The following is a 22,297-nucleotide window of genomic DNA, read 5'->3' on the forward strand; positions in this document are numbered from 1 at the left end:
ACACGGTCTGTTCTTTGTTCCTTGAATACACTACACACGCCACTGCCTCCGGCCTTTGTGCTTGCTCTTCCAGGAAGGCTCTTCACACAGCGATCCACAGGGCTCTCCCTCCCTGACTCTTTCGTTACCTTTATCTCATCTTTCCATGCAAAATAGGAATCCCTTTCCACCCTTGCCTGCCTTATTTTTTCCAAAACACTTACTATAAGGCGCATGTATTTACTTACTGTCTGCCCTCTCCCGTAGAATATAAACTGCAGGAGGTCAAAAATCTTTGTATGTTTTTTTCTCTGCTATCTCCCCAAGGGTAGACAAATGTCTGACACGTAGTAGATGTTCACTTTACATTTGTTGAAAGAATGAATGACTCGGCCAGGTGCAGTGACTCACGCCTGTAATCCCAGCAGTTTGGGAGGCTGAGGCGGGCGGATCACGAGGTCAGAAGATCGAGACCATTCTGGCTAACAGGGTTAAACCTCGTCTCTACTAAAAATACAAAAAATTAGTTGGGCGTGGTGGCGGGCGCCTGTAGTCCCAGCTACTTAGAAGGCTGAACTGGGAGAATCGCTTGAACCCGAGTGGCGGAACTTGCAGTGAGCCAAGATCACGCCCAGACTCCAGTCTGGGCCACAGAGCAAGACTCCATCTCAAAAAAAAAAAAAAAAAAATAATGAGTGACTCTAGGTCAGTTTCTACAACAGATTCTGAATGACCAACCAAGCTCCTTATGGAATTCTGTTCACTTAGAGTAAGCAGATCTTCCACAACACTACGGGGGGTGGGAGTGGGAATGTGGTGGCTGGGAGGACCACTAAATCTTTTTTGCTATAAATTGCTTTTCCATATGATGATATTTACCATACCAGGATTTCAGCTCTAGCTCAAAGCTTATGGATATTTGTCAGAGTGAGCTTGCCTGAGAGTTCAGTAATTCTCAAGATGGTTTCCCTGAAAGAACTGTTGTTCAAACACCATCCCTTTGAAAGTCCTTAATCCAGACTGCCTGTTCTGCAGACTTTCTCAGATGCATTATTTAAAGTTATTTCCAGTGGTGCGTGGGTGGGAGGTGGGAGCTACATTTGTTACTTAGTGGTTTCCAAAAGCCTTCCAGGATCTTTCCTTTTTACCCTAGTGAGGTTGCTCACTTTTAACCCTTCTTTTCCAAGTCTCCTAACATAACCTCTTAGGCTTAGTAGCTCATCGGCAAATCCGTTAATGCATTTCACCGCTATTGGGTGAAATTTAGAAACATGCTACTCTGTTCTTTGGGGATGCCTCTTAGGAGAATGAGGCTTCTTTTTCTTGAGGAGTCAAAGAATGACATTCATAGAAGATACTGTTTATTGGATGAACCAGTTGTACGGACTTTTTAATTCTTGGGAGAATGTTCTTATCTGTGGTATAATGCATTAGTCATCATACTTTTGAAGAATAAAGACATCACATGGTATTTGCCCTCTCCCAGGGCCCTGCAACCTTTTGCATCTGTTATTTTGTTTGAAGCTCACAAAGCTTCCTGCAGTAGACAAGTTGTATCACATTTTACAGATGAAGACAGAGGCACGGGGAGGGTAGTGACCAGCTGAAGGCTGCCCTTGATGGATGGCCCAGTGGGACCTAGAGCTCCGCCCGCATGCTCTCTTGCTTCCTTGCCTTGCAAGACTTTCACTTATACATCTTGCCTCTCCTAATTCCCGATAGGTGTCCTGGTTCTCTTCTGTACTCCAGGAGCCCAAGTACTGGTCTCAAACACTTGATGATTGTCTTTTGCTGCAGGGGTCTATTTCTAACTTGCAACATCTTGTTTCTGGTTCTCCTGCTTCTTCCAGATACTGAGAGAGATAGGAAATGTCTGTGTGTCTCTGGATATTTTGAGACTGTTCTTTGTCTAGGAGAATGCTCAGTGGCAGAAGGAACCATCTAGATAATCCAAGGAGAAAACTGCCCTTCTTGAGTTCTTTGGTCTCTAAACTCCAACTTGGTACAGAATTGGGCTTCTTTTCTGAATATCCATAGTGAAGTCACATTCCTTAGAAATTCTTCACATGCAAGGCTGACAGCTCTAGGGTTACCCTTTAAGCATAATATTCAGACCTGATATTTCTTTTACCGCAGGGTTATAATACGGCCAGCCTTTGCACAGAGCTTTAGAGTTGTGGTTATGCTTCAGAAACTTCCAGAAAGTTTCTGAAAATACAGATTCCTGGGCTCCTCCTGGCGATTTGGATTCAGTAGACTTAAGAGGATCAGAAATCTGTAATTTAAAAAAAAAATCCTTTGGCAATTCTGACAGTTAACCAGGCTTGGAAACCACTGTTTAGATTACAAAGCCCTTTTGTATATAATATTTCATTTGTACATCACAACACATGAGGAAGCCGTTAACCTATTTTTTTGCAGAGGTGACTCAGATATGGTAAATAACCTATTCCAAGCCTCTAAGTTAGTGAATGGTAGAGCCAAGTCTCCAGCCTAAAGCCTTTGTCTCCAAACCTGATTTCATTTCCACTGTGATCTCCCTTGGAGACGCATTCTCCCATCTGTCCGTTGCCCCAGGGGTGTTGGTTTCTTCTCATACTCTGTTTTGCTAACCAGCAAAAGTCCAAATTCATCTGTTCTTCCCTGCCAGCAGCTCTAAGCAGATTTGGAGAAGGTGGTGGAAAGGCAGGCCCCAGGCAAGTGTCTCAAAGCACCCATCCTTGTCAGTTATCTGGGCCCATCAGACAACAGTGGCAGGCAAGCCCAAGAGACCTTTCAGCCCCGTTCCAAGAAAGAGTCCTGAAGAGCACAGGGTAGAAACCACGGGCCGCTGGCTTAGAGAGTTAGTGGTAAACCTTTCCTCTTTCCATGTGCACTGTGTTTTGGAGCTCGATCATCATGAAGAAACCTCAAAAATCTCAAGTTGCGTTGTAATAGGAAGGAGACAGGGTGGCCCTGGGGGTGACTATGGGAAACTTTGAGTGGACTTTCTAGTGCTTCTGGGTGAGACTATGTCAGCATGTAAAAGTAACTTGAGAGCAGGGCTCTTTTGTCCTAGCTGGGTCTGTGTCATTGGGAGCTCCCAGGGTGGAAATGCTTATGTGGACTTTGGTGGATGGTGCCCTCATCCCAGATTCCCAGTATGGCAGCTATTCTGAGGATTTTAGAAATTGGAACCTGGAGGACCTTTGCCTTAGGAATGGGAGTTTGACTTCCGGTTATTTCGTTCATTCATCTATTGATAGACATTATTACATAGTAGTTAAGAGCCTGAGCTCTGAAGGCAGACTTCCTGGCTTCCATATCTGGCTTTGCCACTTATTGGCTTTGTAATTGGTGTCACCGTGCCTCAGTGTACTCATCAGTAAGATCATGATGACACTGGTACCTCCTGCTTCAGGTTTTGGCGAGGAGCAGATGAATTATTATGTGTGGAGTGCTTAGAATCAGGGCAGCCCATAGAAGTTGCGGCAAAGTGCTGGCTTCACTGTTGTTTGGCAAACATCACGTTCTGGGTCCACCACTGTGGCACAGAGGCAACCACCAGGTCCCACCTTGCAGGAGTTCACAGTTTACTGGGAGACAGGCATGGAAACAGACGACTGCCATGTACAGTTGCTGTTGACATGGGAAATTCTGTAATAGAGGAACAATCAGAGGACTGTGGGGACACAGAGGAGAGGCCAGCTGTGTGCCATGGATGGGCTGGGCTGGGCCAGGCCTGAGCTGGCTTCTTAGAGGAGGTAGTAGCATTTGATCTTAAAATGTCATTAGCAATTCACCAGATGGGGGAAAGGGGAATGGCATTCCAGAGAAAGCCAACAGCACACACAGGGCCACAGAGGCATGACAACCCCAGCATGTGCAGGAAATGACAGAAAGTGGGGAATGTGCTACATGAAAAGGAAGTGAGAGGTGAAGTGGAGAGTCCAGTGAGTGCCATCCTAAGATCCTAAGAATCATAAGCACCATGCCAAGGGGTGTGAACTTTGCCTGGAGGAAAGGCACTTGAGACTCACTAGGAATGTTTGAAGAACAGACTCAAATTTCTATTTTATTTTATTTATTTATTTATTTATGAGACAGCGTCTCACTCTTTCCCCCAGGCTGGAGTGCGATCTCGGCTCACTGCGACCTCCTACCATCCTCCCACCCCCACCCCCACCCCCTCCTTCAATTGATTCTCCTGCCTCAGCCTCCCGAGTAGCTGGGATTACAGGCACCCGTCACCACACCCAGCTAATTTTTGTATTTTTAGTAGAGACGGGGTTTCACCATGTTGGCCAGACTGGTCTCAAATTCCTGACCTCAGGTGATCCATCTACCTCAGCCTCCCAAAGTGCTGGGATTACAGGCGTGAGCCACCGCACCCAGCCTCAAATTTGGATTTTAATAAAATCACTCTGGTTGCTGTGATGAGCGTAGCACCATAAACAAAATAAATAAATAAATAAAAAGAGGAAGAAGAAGAAAAGAAACAAACTCAGTGACTTGAGTACCTCACCCTTGTTAAATGTGAGTGTAAGGTATCTACCATTTCAGAGAGGGCCGGCCCAGCATCAACCGTGGTCAGGAGGCAAGGGTTTGGAAACTGTGGTGCTGATTCTGCCTATGACGTTCAGGGTACCCCTGAGAAGAGCCCTTCCAGTGTCTAGTCTCCCCATCGTTCTGTAGGTGCAGTAGCGATATCATGCTCCCTTGCATAGCTCATCTTTAGACAGTGTTGGAGGAGCATGCTGTACTGGATTCCCTGCAAACATAGCCTGCTCAGGAGGAAAAGTGGGGCTCCATTGCTTGTTTCATTTTTCTTTCTTTTCTTTTTTTTTTTTTTGAGACAGAGTCTCGCCCTGTCACCCAGGCTGGAGTGCAATGACTCAGTCTTGGCTCACTGCAACCTCCACCTCCCGGGTTCAAGCGATTCTCCTGCCTCGGCCTCCTGAGTAGCTGGGATTATAGACGTGTGCCACCACACCTGGCCAATTTTTTGTATCTTTAGTAGAGGCAGGGTTTCACTACGTTGGCCAGGCTGGTCTCGAACTCCTGACCTCAAGTGATCTGCTCACCTCGTCCTCCGAAACTGCTGGGATTACAGGCGTGAGCCACTGTGCCCGGCACCAGCATTTCTTTATGCATCTGTGAGCAAATGAGATCATAGATTCTTACTGTTTTCCCCTTCACTTGAAGGATGTATCAACAAGGTCTTTGAAAAATAAAAGTCATACTCGTTGAGGGATTTCTAGCTAGTCCAGTTATTCCTTCCACAGTGAAATAAAGGAAAGCAGAAGCTTTGCTGTGACTTTGTCTCCCTGCTCTGTAAATGAGGGACAGTATTGTCCACTCTGACTCCCATGCGGGAAAGTAATAAGTCATTTCACATTTATCAACCGTTCTGAGCTTTCTGGCAGAAGGGATGCTCAGAGCAGTGCTGTTTTGATGATTTCTCAGCAAAATACTTCCCTCTTGTCCACGGGTCCCAGGACTTAATTTTAAAAAAGGATTCCGACTGCTAATTGTTAACAAGTTGTTGGGTTTTTTTCCTCCCCTCCAGCTCTTCCTCTCAAAACTTCTGAGCCTCAATTGGCAGCCCCAGTCTCCGGTGGGACCATGTGTGTCTGATTTTAAGCCGCGTCCTGCCGGGGACTCCTGCTGCACACATGTGCCTGCAAGTGCTCCCCCAGTTTCTGTTGCAGTGTTCTTTCATTTTTTTTTTTTTTTTCCACCACATGTGCTGAGCCACACAGAAGCTTTAAGACTCCAAATCACAGCGCAGCAGTGAGCCAGTGTTGGCTGTAATTAGCTAGAATTGCAAACTCCTGGTCCTAAAGACATCGTGTCTTCGCTTACTGTGGTGAATTTCCTGCGTTCTCTAAGGGTCGCTGGAGAGGCTCAGAGGAAGGAAGTTGTCTATGAATTGAGGGAGGGGTGAGACTAGATGATCCCCAAGATGCCTTCATTTCTAAAATTACACTTTAATGACATCTTCTCTAGGGCCCGCCTGTCCCTACGTAGGGAGTGAACCACCAGGCCCAGCAAGGAGGAGGCCTCTGAGATGGGCACCAGGAGAGAAGGACGGCGAGGCTATCGTCTCGACACCAGGGAACCTGGTTACCGTTTTGAAAGGGATTCGGTTTTGTTTTGCTGGGACGCTTCCTGGAAGTCTTTTCTTGAGGCAGTGTGTTTATCTGGTTTCTCAGGTAGAGCATAAGGCTGTTTTCTCTCAGATGTGGACTTGGCAATGCGGAACTCAGTTCTGGGCCGTGATTCAGAGCCTTGCCAGCTTTGTGAATTCAAGAAATCCTTGTTCCCACCCAAAGACCCAAAGAGACTTTGAACAGTCATTTCACCCTCCCCGCACAGCTGGGCCGGACAGCAACAGTGGCCCAGTCCCTGTCCTGAAGGCTCCTTACCTAGAGGAAACCCACCTCACTGGGGACCTTCTGCCCTGTAGTTTTAGTCCGTCTTATTATTATTATTTTTTTTAATTTTTATTTTTAGAGATGAGGTCTCCTGTGTTGCCTAGGCTGGTCTCAAACTACGGGGCTCAAGCAGTCTTCCTGCCTCAACTTCCCAAGGTGCTGGTATCACAGACATGAGCTACCACACCCGGCCTTAGACCTTTTTTTTTTTTTTTTTTTTTTGAGACGGAGTCTCGCTGTGTCGCCCAGGCTGGAGTGCAGTGGCGCCATATCGGCTCACTGCAAGCTCCGCCTCCCGGGTTCACGCCATTCTCCTTCCTCAGCCTCCCGAGTAGCTGGGACTACAGGTGCCCGCTACCACGCCTGGCTAGTTTTTTGTATTTTTAGTAGAGACGGGGTTTCACCATGTTAGCCAGGATGGTCTCTATCTCCTGACCTTGTGATCCACCTGCCTCGGCCTCCCAAAGTGCTGGGATTACAGGCTTGAGCCACCGCGCCCGGCCTTAGCCCATCTTGAGGTGGAACTAGCAGTTGTTCTGGGCGGATCTACATGCCTGTCTTTCATGAGGATGCAGAATCACTGAGTTTACATGGGGAACATTTAGCCGTCCGCGTCGTTTCTGTGGGCTTCCCTAGGCTGACCCTGGAAAGGGCTCCGGATGCTACTTGGGAGATACTCCTCTTTGCAAATTGGCACAGACATCTTTCTGCCTTTTCTTTGTCCTAGGACCACTCTTTATGGTGTTGCTGTTGAAGCAGGTGGGGGGATTGGGAATGAAGTATCGCTGACAGGGTAAAATTTGAGGAGCAGGAAGCTCATAGATGGGGGCCACCAGCCCAGTTTCTTTATCTTAGGTCTGAGCTGTTAAGACCCATAGCTACTTCTCTTATAATTATCAAACTTTTCTTCTCCATTGAACATCTCCCTATTTAAATATTAGGCTCTCCAGGGAGATCTTTGTGATCTCCAGCCTAACATGGTATTTGGCTCACTGTAGATGCTCAAGAATTGGTTGTTGGATTGGGTACCCCATTCAGCAACATTTATTGAGTGCCCAGAATGCGCTTTGTGCCGTGCTAGAATCTGGTGATGACAAAATCTGATAGAGCCTCTCCCCTTAAGCAGTTTATCATCTAAGAAGGGAGACATCTGTGTACTTCCAACATCTAGCACAGCAGCAGAAACAAAGTCATTTGGTGGCTTCTGAGCTTAGAGTCATAAAATGTCAGAGCCAGAGGGTCGCAGGGATTGTTAAGTCCCTCCCTCTCACTTTGGAAGTAAAGAAGCTGATTGGTCAGAGTCTTGCTCAAGGCCACCCGGTCAGACAGGGACAGAGAGTGCTCAGTCTGCCGTCCCTGCTTTCGGCTCCTTCTATCACCCCATGCAGCTTGTCTTTGGCCTTTAACTAGAAAGATCAAATCATGAAAAGTAGAGGCAGTACCAGAGAGAGCAGGAACCCACTTTCATTGCAGGTCTACTGTGGCTCAGTGACCTAAATCCTGGGAGGACTGGGAGGCTCTGGACAGTGGCTCTTGGACTAGGACTGCAGAGTGAGTACTCCAACACCACAGGGGCCAGCTCCCTGCAGTTCCCACTGAGACTTATTTCTCCAGAGGCCAGAAAGCCCAGAAGATGAAGGCTCGCCACTTTTGGTCTTGTGGCCCAGTTCAGCTGAGATGCCACGTGGTTCTTGTTGAGGGGAAGGCGTGTGAGAGGCCCTGGCGCCTGAGCCACACACTGGGGCTTTCCATCCTGCTGAAGTCAGGACCTTCATTGGCCCCGATTCAAACAAACTGATTGGAAAAAGATATTTTTGAGACCATCAGGGGAAAATGAATGTGAATTTGATATTAGTGATATTAAAGAATTATTATAAATGTTAGATATGATAAAGGCAACTGATTATGTTAAAGATAAAACCGTCCTTATCAGTTAGAGATGCATGTTAATGTCTAGGTTGTTTTAAAATACTCTAGGGAAAATAAATCTTCATGAGTATTTTATAGTAAAATGATATGATATCTGGAATTTGCTTTAAAATGTTCTAGGCTGGGCATGGTGGGTCATGCCTGTAAACCTAACACTTTGGGAGGCCCAGGTGGGAAGATCGCTTGAGCCCAGGAGTTTGAAACCAGCCTGGCAACATAGCAAGACCCTATCTCTACCAAAAAAAAACCTTAAAAAGTTACCCAGGCACTTAGCTTCGTACCTGAGGTCCCAGCTTCTCGGGAGGCTGAACCGGCAGGATGGGTTGGGCGTGGGAGTTCGAGGCTGCAGTGAGCCGTGATCATGCCTGCACTCCAGCCTGGGAGACAGAGTGAGACCCTATCTTAAAAAAAAAAAAAAAAAAAAAAAAAGGCCAGGTGCAGTGGCTCACACCTGTAATCCTAGCACTTTGGAAGGCCAAGGCAGGTGGATCACTTGAAGTCAGGAGTTCAAGACCAGCCTGGCCAACATGGCAAAACCTCATCTCTACTGAAAATACAAAAATTAGCTGGGCATGGTGGTGGGCGCCTGTAATCCCAGCTACTCGGGAGGCTGAGGCGGAAGAATCACCTGAACCCAGGAGGCGGAGGTTGCAGTGAGCCGAGATGGCTCATGGAAGAAGTGGCTTCCACAGACATGACAGGGTGTGGGTGACATCACACAGGTCCTTGAACAATTGCACTCACATGGGTGGGGGGGCGGTTCCTGCCTTTCCATGCGTCCCCTAAGAGACCCAAGGACTTGACCGGGCACAGTGGCCAAGGTGAACTCCATGCCATCCTTGGTATTTTCCATTCATGTTGCCAGACCATCTCTGTTTCAGGTCAGCCTCCTCAGGCACCCAGAGGGGCCCATCCTACGCCAGACCCCCTCATAGAGCTGTAGGGCCAACACTGCACATCGCTGCACAACTGAGCTTGCCTTCTCAGCCCACTGTGATGCAAATATTTGGATTCTTATTCACCTTCTGTCCTTGTTTTGCCCTCCTTCCTTTCCCTTCCTGACAGTGGAACCTTCACCCCTTCTACCCCCTAAAGGTTCTGCCATGTCTGCAATCCCCATAGTCTCTACAATGCGATTTTCCTATTACAGGGGCCCCTCCTTATACTTGGGGGATACTCAAGACCCCCAGTGGATGCCTGAAAGCATGGAGAGCACCAGACCCAACTGTGTCAATCAGGTTCTGTTTCAGGTCATGCCTTCCATCCACAAATTTCACACTTTTTCCATCCTAACTAAGCAATTATCATGCACTGTGGCTATAACTTTTGCAGTTTGAGGTGTGGCAGCAAAACCAGCACAAATTTCTTCTTCCTTCTTCACAATTTCATGGATGGAAGATGAGTTCTTACTGTAGACCTCAGCGAGTTCGGCATGCAATTTTTTTTCCTTTCATTATTAAGTTAAGAACTTTCACCTTTTCACTTAAACAAAGCACTTTACGGCTTCTCTTTTGGGATATCCAAATTGCCAGCATCACTACTCTTGCATTTTGTGGCCAGTATAAATTAAAATAATGGTGATGTGAACATAAGCACTGCAACACTGGGTCAGTTGGTCTGATAACCTAGACGGCTGCTAAGTGACTAACAGGCAGAGAGCAAACAGCGTGGACTCACGGCTGCATCCACAGTCTGTATCCAGACTAGACGAAGAGGTGATTCATGTTCCTAGTGGAATGGAGTGGGATGGCTCGAGATTTTATCGTGCTACTCAGAACATCGCACAATTTGAAATTTGTGAGTTGTTTATTTCTGCAATTTTTCTTTTTCTTTTTTTTTTTTTTTTTTTTTGAGATGGAGTCTCGCTCTGTCCCCCAGGCTGGAGTGCAGTGGCGCAATCTCGGCTCACTGCAAGCTCCGCCTTCCGGGTTCACGCCATTCTCCTGCCTCAGCCTTCCGAGTAGCTGGGACTACAGGCGCCCGCCACTGCGCCCGGCTAATTTTTTTCTATTTTTTAGTAGAGACGGGGTTTCACCATGGTCTCGATCTCCTGACCTTGTGATCCGCCCGCCTCGGCCTCCCAAAGTGCTGGGATTACAGGCGTGAGCCACCGCGCCCGGCCTATTTCTGCAATTTTTCATGGACCACAGTTGACCACTGAACCCTTGGAAAGTGAAACCATGGATAAGGCAGGACTGCTCCACTAGTTTGTTTAAATGTTTACTCTCTTGTCGCACCCACTACTGAGGTTTTTGTACGCAGACCTGTCCTAGCCTAGAGCGTTCCATTCTGGTCTTCCCATAGCCACGTTCTTTAGTACAGAGTGAAGAGGTCTTAGTTCCAAGGAGACGCGCATACACTAGAGCTTATGTGTCTCCCACCCTGACGACACACACACACCCCATGCTCTGGATAGCCAGAACACAAATGACTAGGAACCTGCTTCTGGGGTCTCTCCCCCATCTCCAGTCTCCCAAAGACAGCCCTAGCCCTGAGGATGACAAAGGAGCTTCTGTTTGTGGGGGTGTGGACACAACTTTGACATCTTCTCAGGGTACCCATATGCATACATGTGAGGACCCTCCTGGTACTCACAGAAGCCAGGGTCTGAGCTAAAAGCAGATGGAAGCAGACCACAGGATAAGAGATCAGGGCCAGCTGGCTGCTGGCTCTTCCCGAGCTGCCATAGCCTGGCACACAATGGCAAGAAATCTGAGCCTCTAACCAGGTTGTTATGAAGGTAACAACCAATGTTATTGGCCAAGGTAGGAGGCTAAGGCATATTTGTGAGTTGGTGGTCGCTTGATTTATTATTTGTAAACATTTAGACATTGGCGTATGTGGGCCTCTCTTTACACTCTTGCCCAGGCCCTGCACGTTGTAAGTATCTGTTTCCTGATGGAGACAGAAGAATTTTGCTCTGGGCTGGACTTCATCTTGCCTTAAGGAAGGCTTGCGTTCTTCCATGGTATTTCCTGCAACTTGTAAAATACAACTTGTAAAGTCCTATTGTAGCACCATGTATTTCCTGTGTTTATAATGGAGATGAAATCATGGTTTGTCTTTCCACCACCCATCTTTCCACCCTCAACAACCCTCAATTACATAAACTAACAAGCTAATTAAAAATAGCCTTAAAGTAAGGACACTTGTGTAAACCAACAACTTTATCAGAAAAGGTTTTCCCTGGAATTTCCCATCCTCATTCAAAGGGACAGGCAGTGTTCTGGATTCTAAACAATAGATTCTAATCAATAGCTCCTCCTATTCAAACAGTGGCAGAATCCTACCTGCCTTCCTTCCCTCCGGTGAAATGTTGTTATCTCTCTTAATGAATCATTGAAATTCCTGGCTTGTTATGATGTACCCATCTCTATACCTACATAATATCAAGCAGAAAAGTTTTGAAGGCGTTTTGGGATGGCAGAGCAAAGGTCTCCCCACCCAACTGGTCATGTAATTGGCTTTTCTCTCTTTAAAGACTCAAAGCCTTTGTGCTAAACAGAAAATGCCAAAGGTCTTTGCTTATGAGGAGTCAAGTGTAGAGGTGGGGTGTTGGCTTCATACACAGCAGAAAAGGTTTCCCTCTTTTGCTGTGGAAGAGTAACCTTAGCAGCTTCCCACTCACTCCATCTCAAACCCAATTAAATTTTAATTCAGATCATCACAAATACAAAGTGCTTTCTTCAATCTCCGTTATTTCTGGAGTTCCCTGGTGTCCAGTTTAATAAATTCTTCAGGGAAAGATGTCTGGCAGTGATTGGATGAAGTGAAGGTATTGACTTTGGAAAGAGGAGTCTTAACATCAACAAGTATGTCAACGATAAGTCACTAGAAACAAATCCCAGCCATCCAGTTTGCTTGTTTATGTGGTTCAAGTGCCTCGCGCCAAAACATGGCCCAGATCCAAGTTTCACATCAGTAATTCCTGCCATTCAACATGTTTGGCTTTTGTTTCTTAATGGCTGTTGACAGACAAAATCTACTTCCCATAATCCTCCATTCGCAGCCGGCTTCATTGACGTATTCATTCCACAAATGTGTTGAGTAGCCCTGGAGTCTTTGCCTTACAGACACCCATGGATATGTCAACAGATTATTATTGTCATGATAAGAGTATATGATAATAGAGGTATGTATAGCACTGCATGAACTCAGAAGAAATAGTGTCTTGTCTTATCAAAGAACTAGAATATCTTAGAGGGTGACAGTTGACTTGTATCTTGAATGATGTACAAGATAATTCACAGGAGAGTTGAGCAGTAAAAATTTAATGTCTCCTCTCTTTTTTTTGTTTTGTTTTTGAGACAGAGTCTCACTCTGTCGCCCAGGCTAGAGTGCAGTGGCATGATCTCAGTTCACCGTAACCTCTGCTTTCTGCATCCAAGCAGTTCTCATGCCTCAGCCTTTTTAGTAGCTGAGACTACAGGTGTGCGCCACCACACCTGGGTAATTTTTTGTGTTTGAAGTAGAGACGGGGTTTCGCCATGTTGGCCAGGCTGGTCTTGAACTCCTGACCTCAGGTGATCTGCCCGCCTCAGCCTCCAAAGTGCTGGGATTACAGGCTTGAGCCACCATGCCCAGCCGAAATTGAATGTCTCCTCTGTTAAGATTTGCACTTCAAAAGCTTTTGGTTTTCATGAGCACAAAAAAGGGACTGGTAGCCTGATGATCAACTGTGGGCCTTATCAACAGCTGCAGTGAAGAGAGAGACATTGAAAAGAGCTTGGCATGGCTGAGCCTGAGGACAGGACTTGGCCTGAGCAGACGGGGATTCCCAAGGAGAAAGGAAGAGGCTCAAGGTCTGAAGCCACTGTGCTCTGACCCCATGTCTTTGATTGAATGGTGTTCATAGATTTACTAGTTGTCGGTGGCTTCCAGTATGCCACTGGGGTGGGAACTGGCTGTCCAGAAAAGCCATCTGGGAGAGACACTTGTGAGCACACTGGCTTAGCTCAACATCCTGAAGATGTGGCGTGCTTCACAAGCAAGCCTCACACCAATGACTGCCTTGGATTACATCTTGAAATAAGTCCTCATCACTGGATGAGTATTTTAAGATGCAGCTTTCATCAAGAGGGTTTCATTGAGGCAATTCCAGTAGAGTGAATAATCATTTTCCCCCCTCATCAGATGTGCTTATCTTATAGAATTATGATGAGTTTAATCCTCACTTTTGAAGCTGTATCTTAAAAAAAAAAAAGAAAAAGAAAAAACCCTTAGAGAAATGATCCTACATCTGTGTCAAACGTTTCCCTCTGCATTTTCAGATCCGTCTTTTCTAGGTCACCATTGCTCTTTATGGCTTTCCAAATGGCTTTCCTTATCACAGTTTTTTCTAACTTCCTGTTTCCTAGCAAACTTTATATAAACTCATTTTATTTTTACTTAAGCCATTCAGCAGTGAACTTTTCCCCTTTTTGGAGGCCAGTACTTTTTCTGCACCTTATTATTATTGTACACATGAGGGTCAGAGTTATTTCAAATGTTTTGACAACCTTCAATTATTTGCACTTAAGAGGTTGAGTAGAGAAGAAGAACTGCATAAATTCCGAGCAAAATGACATTAGAACAATCACATGGATAATACCCAATAGCATATATTTCTCATTGGTTTATTTGCCCTTGGAATGTACTTAAAAGAGTATTTTTAGCACACTAAACTGCTTCATTTGCAATTCTTACACTAGATGGGCAAAGAAATTTACAGTCCCCAACATGTGGGTAACAGAGAGCTAGTGTAATAGAACTCTCTCCTAACAAGAACAGCTTGTCACAAAGACAGGCTAAATACACACTTTTCTAGTTAAGGAAAGAAATGCAGTGCTAGATGAACAGGAAGGCCTGTTCCACCAACTCGATTCGCAAAGACCTAGACCTCATTCCTTTAGTTATTAAACATTTGTTGAGCGCCTAATATGTGATAGAGGCGAGAGATTCAAAGAAGAAAAGACATTGCCCTGTCTTCTTTGAGTTCAGTAAAGGAATACACAGTGTGGGAAATGCCCAGAGAGATCTGAGAGTCCCTAGTAGCAACAACTAATTCCACCATATTTCACAGAGAAATATTTGGTCTGGACATAGAAAAGTATGTAGAAGACGTCTATCTCCCTGTCGAAGTGGGGAAACCGAGTTCCAGGCAGAGGGCCCAGCACGTGCAAAGGCAAAGAAGAAAATGAGGGAGTGAGGGAGGGAGCGTTCAGAGTTGTGGGATGTAGGGGGCATGAGAGCAAAGTGACGGCTTGAGCCTAGAGAGAGAGATTTGGGAACCATCATGGAGCACTTTGGACACCATCTGAAAAGGATTTTACCTGTAGGTAACAGAGAATCCCTGAAGGTTTAAGGAGAGGTAATATGGTTACATCTGAGCTCCAGAATAACTGATAGCAATGCGGATGGTGTATAAAATGGGAGAAAAGACAGGAAACCAGAGCAGACTTGCCAGGTAAGAGACAAAGATATTCTGGCCCAAGCGAAGGTTCAGAAAGGGGAAAGGAAGTGCAGTTCAGCCTCATTTTAGGATGCTTTGGTACCTGACAGAGAAAGATGGAGAAGTCAAGAATGCTTCCTAACTTCTTGTTATTTCAGCTTTATGCCAGTTCTCCCAGTGCACAGATAAAAACATCTACTGCTGGGCCAGGCGCGGTGGCTCAGGCCTGTAATCCCAGCACTTTGGGAGGCCAAGGTGAGCAGATCACAAGGTCAGGAGATCGAGACCATCCTGGCTAACACAGTGAAACCCCGTCTCTACTAAAAATACAAAAAATTAGCTGGGCGTGGTGGCGGGCACCTGTAGTCCCAGCTGCTCAGGAGGCTGAGGCAGGAGAATGGCGTGAACCCGGGAGGCAGAGCTTGCAGTGAGCCGAGATCGCACCACTGCACTCCAGCCTGGGCGACAGAGCAAGACTTCGTCTCAAAAAAAAAAAAAAAAAAAAAAAAAAAAAAAAACAAAAAAACCCAAAAACAAACATCTACTGCTAAAGTCCAACTCCCTCTGCTTCTCGGTGTTCTTCCATTTCTTTTCAGATCTGTGTAACTTATCCCTGGAGTTTTTTCAGACACGACCTCATTCTATATTCTGATGCTTTTAGGTCTGAGAACTACAAGTTCTCAGCATGGGCATCAGGCTAGAAGTTAAGGCACGCAGAAGGGAGACCTGGTCTTTTTCTCCAAGAAGGTCATAAGCTTATGGAGGAGAGAGATAGATAAAACTCTTAACTACTAATTCATGCAGAATGAAAGCAAAAGGGCTAGGGGACCACAGAGAGAGGGCTGGGAGAATTCAGGAGTTCATGTAGAAGGTGGGGCTTGAGCGAGACTCTTCATTCTTACGAAGCATCTACCTCATGGCCTGTACTACACTTACCACTGAGAACAACAGGCTAACATGCACATATGATGAGAAGGAAGATACACACCAAATAAGTAATTAACTACAGGCAGAATGCTGGGAAAGAAATGCAGGGTATCATGGGAATGTGTAACTGGGACATTTAAGGATCAGGAAGCCAGGAGTGGTGGTTCACACCTGTAATCCCAGCTGCTTAGGAGGCTGAGGAAAGAGGATCGCTTGAGCCCAGGAGTTTCAGTCCAGCCCGGGCAACATAGTGAGACCCTGCCTCAAAATGAAATGAAATGGAATGAAATGAAATGAAGAAATGAAATAAGTATCAAGGAAAGCAACATAGAAGATTTAAGCTAAGACATGAGACGTGGGCAGAGATATTAGTGTAGGGAAGGAGAAGAATGTTCCTGAAGAAAGAATGCATGCCCACTGCTCAGCTGTGAGAAAATGTGGCACGTTCGAGGAACTGAAGGAAATCTAGTGTTGCTAGAAGAGGGTAGCCTAAAGTAAACCAGGGAAGGGCCAGAAAATAGCGCATGCAGGTAGGTGGCTTAGCCATGTTAAGGTTCTGGAACTTTACCCTAGAGGAAATAGGGAGCTACTGAGATGTTTTTGTCACACACATCCGTGTGAAGAGACCACCAAACAGGCTTTGTGTGAGCAACAAGGCAGTTTATTTCACCTGGGTGCAGGCGGGCTGACTCCAAAGAAAAGAGAGTCAGCAAAGGGTGGTGGGGTTATCATTGGTTCTTACAGGTTTTGGGATAGGCGGTAGAGTTAGGAGCAACGTTTTGCAGGTAGGGGGTGGATCTCACAAAGCACATTCTCAAGGGTGGGGAGAATTACAAAGAACCTTCTTAAGGGTGGCGGAGATTACAAAGTACATTGATCAGTTAGGGTGGTACAGAAACAAATGGTGGAATGTCATCAGTTAAGGCTATTTTCACTTCTTTTGTGGATCTTCAGTTGCTTCAGGCCATCTGGATGTGTACGTGCAGGTCACAGGGGCTTAGCTTGGGCTCAGAGGCCTGACAGTTTTAAGCAGAAGAGTGTATGATTATTGTTATATATTTGGAGAATAAATTGGAAAGGGCAAAACTGGAAGCAGGAGATTTGTTAAAGCTGCTGGAGTACTCAAAGCAAGGGGTGATAAGGGCTTAGCATAGAGAGACAACAAGGGGTCAAAGAGAACCAATGCCTAAGAAATTTAGGAGGCACACATGGACAGGACTTAATGATGAATTAGATAGGAGAGGTGAGAGAAAGAGAGATGTCAAGGATGGATCTTAGGTTTCTAACTTGGGAAATTGCATGGATGCTGTGCCCTAAGCCAAGAGACTCTGGAGAGAAGCAAGATTGGAGGGGAAACACATGAGGTTTAGTGCAAGTAAGATATTCAAGTGGAGGTTTCTAGTAAGGAATAGGTCAGGAAGCCAGAGGGTGGAGCAGGAGAAACTGCAGGGACCTGGAGACTAAGGGCATCCTTAGCATGTAAAAGTCGGAGGTATAGCCCAGGGAATAGCTGAGATTACCCGGAGAGAATGAGTAGAATGTATGGAGAAAGATTGGACAGATTCTTGAGGAATACTAGCAATTAAAGTGCCTGTAGAGAAGTCAGAGTTTACAAAGGAAACCGAGAATAAGCCACTAGAGAAAAAGGTAAAAGACAAACCAAAGGGGCAGAATCAGGAAAGTAAAAGTAGAGAACAAAGGGAGGGTTCGTAGTGGGAGACGCCCCCACTACCGTTGAGAGGCCAAGAGACAAAAATCCCATTGAATAGAGTGTGGTGACTCAGATTCTCACTGCTGCTTACTCAGTGACTTTAGACCTGTTATTAATTTTACACTGAGCCTTATCCATAAGTTGGAACGATTGCATTGTATTTAGATTGGCATCTTAATACATGTTCAGTAAATCTTAGCCATTATTATTCAATGGTGTGAATAACTATTAGGGACTTTGTTAGTGGGGAAGTGCCAAATTAGAGTGACTTTTAGCTGAAGGGGACAGTGCAATTGAGCACTTCAGAGAGGTTGTTTAAATGCAACGAAGCAGTTCCAGGGAGGAAGAGATAGAAGATAGAGAAGACAGGCTTTCAATGGGAATAAAGTAAAGCAACACAGAAGGACAGGCATGGCAAGAAGCCTGAGGCATGGGGTTACACGGCATGACAACAGATGTGATCAAGTGCAATGGTCAAGAAGAGGCAGGAAGAGCGACTGTGGGAGTTGAGCCTGTAAAGAATGTTACATTCGTCCAGGCACAGTAGCTTATGCCTGTAATCCTAGCACTTTGGGAGGCCGAGGTGGGCGGATCACCTGAGGTCAGGAGTTTGAGACCAGCCTGACCAACATGGAGAAACCCCATCTCTACTAAAAATGCAAAAATAGCCAGGTGTGGTGGTACATGCCTGTAATCCCAGCTACTTGGGAGGCTGAGGGAGAAGAATTGCCTGAACCCGGGAGGAGGAGGTTGCAGTGAGCCGAGATCGCACCATTGCACTCCAGCCTGGGCAACAAGAGTGAAACTCTGTCAATAAATAAATAAATAAATATATAAAGCTTACATTTATGAATTTGAATATTTGAATTTTGCTTTGTGGATACAAGGGAGCCATGGACAATTTTACAGGAGTAGAAGGGTTTTGTTTTGTTTTTGTTTCATTTTTGAGACAAGGTCCCACTCTGTTGCTCAGTTGTGGAGTGTGGTGGCTTACTGCAGCCTCAAATTACAGGGCTCAAGGGATCCTCCTGCCTCAGCCTCCTGAGTAGCTGAGACTACAGCATATGTCACCACACCCGGTTAATTTGTAAATTTTTTGTAGAGACAGGGTCTCACTACGATGCCCAGACTGAGGAGTGGAAGGTTTAGCTCAACCTGTTTCAGAAAAATTATTCTAACAGTAGAGAGAAGTATGGATTATAGAGGAGGAAGATTTAGGTAAGAGCTGTCCACAGTGTGTAGCAGGTGGAGGAATTTTAATAGAGAGCAAAAAAATCGCTTGTAAGCATTTAACCTCGGCTAGGTCACTTAACCTCATCAAGACTCAGTTTCTCCACTAATAAAATGGGAATAATAAGATTTATCTGAGGTTCTTTTGGACATAGCATTTTCTATCAAGTACCTACTATAGTGCTTGGCATACAGTATTATTCTCACGCTCTCTCCTCCTGACGGCTCCATGCTCTCGGTCGGTGTCCATGTTGGGTATCCGAATGTCTTGCTCTCCTCTGATATTCAGGAGACATAAATTTGCTTCCTAACTTTGCAATACTGAAGGAAAACAACAGTCTTGTCTTCTAAAAAGTTTCCTTCCAAGGGTAGGCCTAAATTTCTATCTCTGCTCACTCTCTGATTTGGCAAATTGACCTAGCTCATTTGCTATGTACCAAATTGTCTTGATGCAAGAGTTTTTGTGTTTGGGGCTGGGCAGTGGTTCAAAAGTATCACTTTCCCATTAAGCTTTCCAGGATTTACCTACAAGATAGATAACACATCCTTCGGACAGATGGCACAACCCTGAAGCCATTGCCCTAATTTCTTCTTCAGTGTTCTCCTTTTATCCTGTCTTCCTATGATAGCTGATTTCCTTATATTCATGTCCACCCAGAAATAACTAGTTTCTGGAAAAGCTGTAATATGGATTGTATTTCTGTAAAGCCATATGTTCTATACATCCTGACATCCTCACAGATGCCATTTGATTCCATTTTGTCATATTCATTTAATAAATATTGAGTGTCTGCTTGGTGCCTGGCGTCTGCAGTGCAAAGAGGAATACTATTCAGTTCTGCATGCTGAAGGATACCATATTTTGTGGCAAAGCAAGATCTAAAGACATAATTTCAGTAGGCTGTGGATAGGTGAATTTGGAGCTACGAACTGGCTATCATGTGGTTGGGGATTGGGAGGTCACAAGAAAGTTTCAGCAAATCTGGCATTTGAACCGCACCTTGAATTATGAACTGGATCTTTCCAGGTGAAGAAAAGGGGATGGGCTTTCCTGACATGTTTCCTGATGAAAGAGCATGTACTTGAAAGAGAATGGCTGGCTCTGAAAAGGGTGAACCGTGCATTGTCCCAGGATTAGGATGCCAGCAGCTGTTTACTGAAAGCACAATATGTGTTGTGTGCATGGTGCTAAGTACTTGTTTTATTTCACTTGATGCACATAGCAACCATATGAGGCAGGTCCTATTATTATTCCCATTTTACATGGGATATCACTGATGCTTAGAGAGGTTGGATAACTTGCCCATAACAGAATGACAAGGTATAATTTGAATATAAACCATCCTGTACACTCCTGAGTCTGTACTTGCAAGCCACCCTGACTTACCAGATGTGTGCAGACCATTCGTGTGCATGTGTGTGGGGCAAGGGGCCAAGCTGAAGGCAGATAGGTCAATTGAAGCCAGTTTTGAGATACTGAACGCCACGATAGAGGTTGTTGTAGACAAACATCTCCGCATGTTCATTTTTTATAAAAATTCACTGTATTACTTTTAAAGTGAAACAGAACCCACGATTTAGACCATTTTTTAGCAAAGTCCTGCTTTAGTGGGACATAATGGTGTACATGAAATGGGGATTGAGGTTAGTAATCTAACTAAAAACAAATCATTCTCAGGGATTTTGATTCCTTGTTACTTCAAAGTGCATATTGACATATAGATGAATTCTGTCCTCAAGGTAAGCCCCATTTATGTAAAAGTATTTCCAGGTTATTAGCTCTTTTCACCTTAAAAATGACAAATTTTTTTTTTAATTTAAAAATCGAGGAATTCAGAACTTAACCTCTCAGCTAGCTTGAGGACTGAAGCTGTGGTGTGATTCAGATTTTATAAGATCTTCACAGAATAAAATACTCAGTTTACTCTCAGTTCATATATTTTCATGTTCGGCTCTTTTCCTTCACAGTGAATTTTAAAAATTTTCAATTTGATCTTAAATGAGATGTATCCACGAAGTGTTCAGCAGAAACAAAGCCAAACCCACAAAGATGCAAATCAACAACAATAGCACTCTTGGTGTTGGCTGTTTACCAATAAATGAACATTCAAGTTCATGTTAGAACTCAGCGAATGAGCAAAACCAGAGGTTGTGTTTGCTTCATTTCAAGCCCCTCCCTTTAAGATCTAAGTCAGTTCACATAGTGGTCAGTGAACATCCCACTCCACAGGAACTGCGTGAGTGATCGAATACTCCAAGCCTGAAATCCTCGGGGTCTCCTGGTGGGAAGGCCAAGACATTTGCATTGGGAGGCCCCGTGATGCTTTGCTTGGGAGAGCACAGACCCGTAAGCAGCAGAGCATCCAGCTGCTCCTCTTCCCTCCCATGAGGCCCTCACGACAGCCAGGCCCCAGAAACGTGAACTTTCTGAACTTGGGTGGCCAGGCTGCTTCAGAGCCTCTTCTGGAGTCAGCAACCCTCCTTTGCTCTTCCCTCCTCCCTCCCATGGGTTCTGTTTCCTGGACCCTTCTGCTGACCAAGACCAAGGAAACCAGCCTTGAGCAATTCCTTAGTATTTCACTCAACCGAAGCAGTCCAACCCCCCCAAGACGACTCCCCTCCCCTTTTGCCAGATCTCTTCTGGAACCTGGCTCACTCTCACTACTCATGAGATGAGATTTAGCCTCTCTGGTCTGATGGTGGTGCAGAATCCTGAGAACCCCTCCCTCCGTCCCCTAGCTCAGCAGCAACGAAATCTGGAGGTGGACACAGTCCAAGATCATCTCAGGGATCCGCTTCCTCCAGGAAGATTCTTCCTCACTTGTCAGTCAGCGAGACTGCGTTGGTCGCAGTCTCTGACCTCAGGGATTATTCAAGCCTGGAAGGGAGAAGCTTTTTAGAAAAGGGTGGGACTTGGAGAAAAAGAGATTTGGACAGTACTGCAGACAGGAGAAGCAAACCGAGCCAAGAAGTGCAAGAAACCCTCCCAAGTACAGGAGTCTCTCGTTTCAGTCTTGAAGATCTCCAGGAAAGGAAATTCCAGGGCTTCCCCTGAGTCTAACCCATCCTTTTTCCTATGACCTCTGATGCTCCATTTTGTGGGTCCCGGCTGTTAAATATGTAAAACCTAAAAGGAAGAGGGCCAGGAAAAGGAGGCCATGGTCTGCCACAGAAGTGCTAGCCTGGCGGAAAAAGCCAGTCTGGGCTTGTTTTGCGGCCCACTCTTGTCTCCTTTCAGCCACACGTGTGAGATCACTAGGCCTTCTCTTAGGCCAGTATGGGAGGGCGGCCTGCCGACATCCCCACTCTCCCCCCAGGACCCCCTTTGTCAGGAATGCAGCACAGGAATCAGCTGCCTGGCATCGAGGCCATTTTCCTCTGCGAGGTCACTACTGTGGGAAAATGTTTTCAATCACTTTTCTCAGAGAAAGGGAAAAAACTGAAGTTCCAGGGATGTCATTCACCCCCAGAAATGTCATACTATGACTTCCCCTTAATCTTTTTCTCTGTATGTTGTGGAAATCAGTTCCAAGCCACTCCAGCAATTCAAGTACGTAAATGGAGTGACCCCACCCCCCGAACACCACCCGAGCTTGAGCCTGGCCAGCTAGAGTTCATTCGTGAGTGTGTGTGTGTGTGTGTGTGTGTGGTGTGTGAGAGATGGGATAGAGTGAG

The 22,297-nt window shown here is 45.6% G+C and overlaps 1 protein-coding gene across 2 annotated transcripts in view; it reads left to right on the forward strand.

Moving 5' to 3' along the window:
- Positions 1 to 22,297, forward strand: part of UBASH3B (ubiquitin associated and SH3 domain containing B) — a 159,096-nt gene that overhangs the window by 65,717 nt on the left and 71,082 nt on the right. The window lies entirely within an intron of this gene.

This window comes from Chlorocebus sabaeus, chromosome 1 (genome assembly GCF_047675955.1).
Source record: "Chlorocebus sabaeus isolate Y175 chromosome 1, mChlSab1.0.hap1, whole genome shotgun sequence".
Classification (NCBI taxonomy): domain Eukaryota; kingdom Metazoa; phylum Chordata; class Mammalia; order Primates; family Cercopithecidae; genus Chlorocebus; species Chlorocebus sabaeus.